Source organism: Corapipo altera, unplaced genomic scaffold (assembly GCF_003945725.1).
Source record: "Corapipo altera isolate COAL_440 unplaced genomic scaffold, ASM394572v1 60, whole genome shotgun sequence".
NCBI classification, from domain to species: domain Eukaryota; kingdom Metazoa; phylum Chordata; class Aves; order Passeriformes; family Pipridae; genus Corapipo; species Corapipo altera.
In genome coordinates this window covers 3,500,483-3,505,948 of record NW_020884912.1, presented here as the reverse complement: position 1 = coordinate 3,505,948, position 5,466 = coordinate 3,500,483, and positions in this window count along the sequence as shown.

The following is a 5,466-nucleotide window of genomic DNA, read 5'->3' as shown; positions in this document are numbered from 1 at the left end:
ATCTTTATTACTACTTCAGCTGCTTTGAGAGCAAAAAGGCATGGAGGACTTATTGGCTAGAGGCTCTCTAACCTAGCAGGCCTGCATGGGAAATCAATATGCCGCACTCAAGAGCACAAAGATGGATTGTGAAGCCGGGGCTGGCAAAGGAACGCGTGCTGCATCTGGAAGGACATGGAGACAGCCAGTTCTGCTCTGCCAGAAGCCTCCCCAGACCGCGCATGTTTGCACACCAACCTCATGGCACCCTTCCAAGTCAATTTGTGAACCTTGGTTCACACTATTTTCAAAGTAGGTCATACGCAGTAATCTCAGCCGCGGAGAGATACACTGTCAGCAGCAGCAGTCGCTGCGAGGAGGGCGATAGCTACGACCAATGAGGGAGCTGGTGCAAGCGAGGAGATGAGCGCTAGGAAAGCGCTCGGGATGGGTTCAGCGGCATCCAAGGTGCTCGCCGGGCTCAAACAGCTGACAGGCGAGCTCGTACAGACCCAGCCTGTTACCATTTATAGCTGTAAAAAGCGCCCACTGTTCTCCTGGACACAACACCAGCACAGCTTAAATATTAACCTGAATGAAAATAGAGTAGGAGAAGAAATCTAACCTTTACTTAGCTATGTGGTCCTGACAGCAGGAATCACAGCTAATTTTGAACCATGGGATTTAAATTTACTACGAACTTCAGATTATTGCTTCCTAACGTGCTTCCCTTACTTGCCCCTGCTCTGACAGACAAAACACAGCCTTGAAGGTAGCTGTGTTTCTGGCAGAGAGGATTCCTAAAGCACTTACAGTTTCCTGCATTTTCCTGTATCCCTTGCTCGAGCTGTTTTAGGGGCATGGAATTAAAAACAGGCATATTTAAAGCTATGTTTTTGAAAAATGGTGTCCAGGAAAATAAATGCAGACATGAGTGCACATACTTGTTTCTGCACTACAACAATAGAGAGATCATCAGAGAATTACCAGTTTAAAGCAACAGCACAGAACTTCACAGGCATAGGGACTGTTGGGACTATGTTGCCTTTAAATGCAGCCTGCACACCATCAGAGATGACTTGATGCTAGAAAGCTGAAGGATTGCCTGAAGAGTGCTACTGCGTTATGCAATTTTTTCTTTAAATGGGTTAATTTTTAAGCAGGCTCAATTTAACCTTGTTTCTGGTCAATAGTTACATGAATCTGAATGAAAATATGCTCTCTGGAGAAATCTACCTCAATACAACAAGCAGGCATCATTTTTAGCACTGAAATCGACACTGAAAGAGCAAAGCTGGGAAAGCTGGGAAAACATTGCTTTTTTTCTTTTTTTCTTTTTTTTTTTTTTTTTTTAATCTGACAAGAGGACTGACTTTCCTCCATTTGAAAAGCTGTGCTTTTTCCTCCTTTTCTTTCTTTCCCTGTGATGTGTCAGACTAGAAATCTTAATCAGAAAGAAGCAAGTGATTTCTGAAGTTACCATGCTCTGTGCCAAGAGAGAGGGGAGATGGCACCTTGTAGACTAGTGAAAAGGCATATCTCCCATCCAAGAAAGAGCTCACAGAATGACTGTCTGCTTCATTGGAAGTGACCTACCAGATCAATAGCTTGTCCAGGCAGTTGTAGGACACGCAGAAACATGCAACAGTGTGTTACTGTTATCAGCTGAAAGGGTGCTGTAATGACTTTCTATGCAAATATACAAAAAAATCCATAAATCCAAAAAGGGTTATCCCTCAGTACATCATCAAGGGAACAATTTATTCTCTAACATGCATGTGATACTGTCTTGCCAAATTCACATTGCTTGTTTGTTATCACTAAGCTTTGGAAAAAAAGTAACCAACAAAAATCCCTTCTGCCACTGCCTCCTGAAAAGAAAATCCCTTTCTTTGTAACAAAGAAAACCCCCAGACACTTCACTATTTTTTCCAGAATGACAAATAACTCTAGCCGTGGTTACAAATGGTCTCAGTATTGTACAATTTCAGATCATGTGAGTTTTATTACTTTTTAGGCTAACTTTTGCTTTTTCCCAGCCAGCTGCTAGCAGTTGTCATTTTAGGATAGAGAGCAAATGACTTTGAAAACAAATTTGTTCAGAAATCTTTCTAAAGTGATACAGAAAAAAAAATTCTTTTGTGTTTTTAATTTCAGCTTGGATGTAACCTCTTTTTTCCTCTAGTCTTTGAGAGGAATGAGTCTCAAATGCTAAACAGGTCACAGAGTAATTATGCATCTACCTGAAAATTAAACACACATTCAAAGGCTTAACTAACAGCATATGCTAATTCATAACAGTTATATGTCGCTCATCTTTTTTATGGTTGATCATTAGGGTGTAAGCAAAACCAGATCACATCAAACCCAGAGAAGAAATGCTGTAATCTTTCTGCAGGGCTAAAAGGAAATAGAGACAGCAAGGTAATAGTGTTGATGAAGCTGATCTGATACTGCAGGGCAGCCACAGCAAGTCCTGTGTGTCTGAAATCCTAGTGTCAAGGTTGGAGGTGTTTCTGGGTTTACTGAGAGAAAAGTCAGTCCTGAGGTCTGGCCAAGCTTCTGTACTTGGGCAGGTCAGCAGAGTCACTCCTTGTTTGGGCCAACCTGAGATCAAATCTGGACAGCTACTGTCAATGTTGTACACTTGTGTCTCAACTGAAAAGACAGACAAAAACTTAGGCAAACCCTTTTACGTTCAGTGCAGAGCCAAATTTATTATCTGGGACATGCGCATCTTCTTGCTCTGGTGTTATCAATTACTTTTTGCTAGCTTCCTATGTTTTCCCTGACCTTTCATAGCCCAGATTTGGCAGCAGCATTTCAAATGCACAAAAGGAATTGAATCTACATTTCCTTCATAGAGTGGAGGTGTTTGAGTTAGTAAAATCTCTCTTATAGATTTCCTTTGTGGTAAAAACATTTTTCTTTGACCTGGAGAGAGAAATGCACAGTACTGGCAGAGATCAAAGGCCCAGTGAAGAAGCTGAAAGGACCTCAGCATGGCCTTCACACAAGTGCACACTGGCACATCAGAACTGTGAATTAACATAACTGGTTTGTATACTACCTGCCTGCCTTCAGCTGAGCACTTGCTGTGACTCAGTTTCAGATTTTTTGGACCAAGCACTGCAGAAGTCTAATAAACTGGGACTGGCTGAAGGAGATCTTTGGCCAATGCTAAGATTGAAGATGGATTAAAGGTGACTTTGGTCAACCTTTGCTTCCTTATCCCAAGTTCCCCAAGATCAGCACAGGTAAGACTGAGTGCTAAGCTATTATATATTGCCTTTTGCATCTGTTGCTGCAATAAGTTTGAAGAGTAGCATGATCTGCTCTTTCCAACTACCTTTGCACTTGGCAAAAGCTCTGGCCTCACAGCATGCCAGATAGCCACTGTGTCAGGGACAGGAACCCCACACATCACCTCCCAGACAATTTTTAAACTGAGCTGAAGTTTTTCTCCCATTTTACTACTTCTTTTTTTCTTTTCTTTATTCTTTTCTTTTCCCCAATGCTATGGCCTCTAGAATACTCTAGTTAGGCATGGAGGATTTCACATGGTCTCTTCTGGCTATGATCAGCAGATGGCTAGATAAGAGAAGGGTGGAGATAAAAAATGGGATTGCTACTATTGCCTGTTCAGCAGTATGCACATAGCTGCATACTAGAGAAGGTTTTCCATGTCAGCATCTCTATTGCACTCATGCTCCTGCGAAGTGCTACTGATTGCTCGTTATGGCTTCATAGCTCTTAGTGGCCAGAAAGAACATAGTCTACTAGGCCAAGTGGTTGAAAGTGTGGATAGTAAAATTGCAGAGCACAATTTTGTTCCATTCACCTCTTCCTCTTTCCTTCTGTCACCTCAACTCTGCTCTTGGGAGCACTGGTATAGGAATCTAGGCAAGTCAAGGGATTTTTATGTAACTGTATTCATGATGCAACTGAAAGCAGAAGGTAGCTTAGAGGTTCAAAGGTATGTGCTTGTGTGTTATTCCTGATAGTTAGCTGACCACCATTGGATTAGCAATCTTGATTTAGTGTTTCACACCTCCTGCACTCAGAATGTCAGCTCTCTTGTGAGCTGAAAGAGCCTGCTCCTCCACCTTATTCATTCCTGACAGGTAGCACAATAGCTGGCTAGGCCTGAAGTGCTCCATGACCCAGGGCCAAGAGCATACCAGGGCTTTTAACACAGTGACTGGCATCACTTCAGCTTAGCACCACCCAAGCAAATGTAACCCTTCAGTTTAAAGTGCATGAGATTTTCTTGTGTTGGCATCAAACAAAATAGGATGCTAAGTCCTCTGGTATTAGCCAAATGGGGCTTTAAAATCCACTCATATGCTTTGCAGTTGCAAGAATTCCCTGGCAAGTCTCAGTCACAACTTCCCACAGAATCTAAGCTTTTGTTAAGAAAAATAAAAAGAAATAAACTTCATGGCAGCAAAAACCACCTTTCCAAGCTCAAACTGACCACGAACTGTAGCAACACTGGCTTCCTGAATCTGCAGAGAAAGAGCTTCAGTGCTTATGCTGCTCCTCCATCCCAGTGCTGCTAGCCAGCAGCCACTAAGGGCAATCTCAACCCCTCCAGCAGGGCCCTATGCTGTGCAGCGAAACCCAACAGCTTGCTAAGCTGAAGCTTGCAGAAGCTAGAGTTAGGAGCAGGAATGGGCACTGGAATGATTCACAAGAAAGAAAGATCCTGAAGAAAGGATGCTAAAGAAAAAGATTAGCAAAGAAATAGTTTGCTTGCTCCATCTTCCAGAGAAGCAAGGAGGAGGGTGAGGGATGCTGAAATGAGAACACAACTTCTTTTTTCCTCACATGACTGAGTATCAGGAAGTTGACAGGAAAAAAAAGACCTGCTCTGGTTCAACAGAGAGAAAGGAGAGCTTCCCACTGACCAAATACTTACTAGCTCTAAAGGAAAAACTGCATCTTCAAGCAGGCTCCTGCAGTAACTTCCTTGCAGAAATCCCCCAAATCCCATGTGCTGGTGGAAGCAAGGGACTGAGCTTCTCAGGAAGACACAAGAGCAGCTTATGACAGAGGTTTGCTCACCTTCATCTAGTGTGTTTACTCACATCAGACTTGTTGGTTTCTTGAGAACATTTTACTGATCTAAAATTGTACCAATTCCCTTTTATTTTCTTTAGTGAAATGTGAACATCAGCTTTGTGATTATTTTTAATTCTACCATGTTATGTTTTCTTAAGAGAGTAAATATTATAAAATAATAATAAAATGTTTGTTGGGATCCATTTTTATATTTTTGTTATCATAACCTGAATACCACACATTTTACTAATCCAGGGTACTCTTCTCTTGACTGTTATCTTATTCATGTGGTTAAGTCAACAGTAAAGGTACAGCCCTGGTAGTATCTCACCAGTGGTCAGTGGGACTCACACAATCACTGAAACTGAGACTTTTCTCAATGTAAATAACACTTTTTTTTTTTTTTGCACTCTATTTGATTTG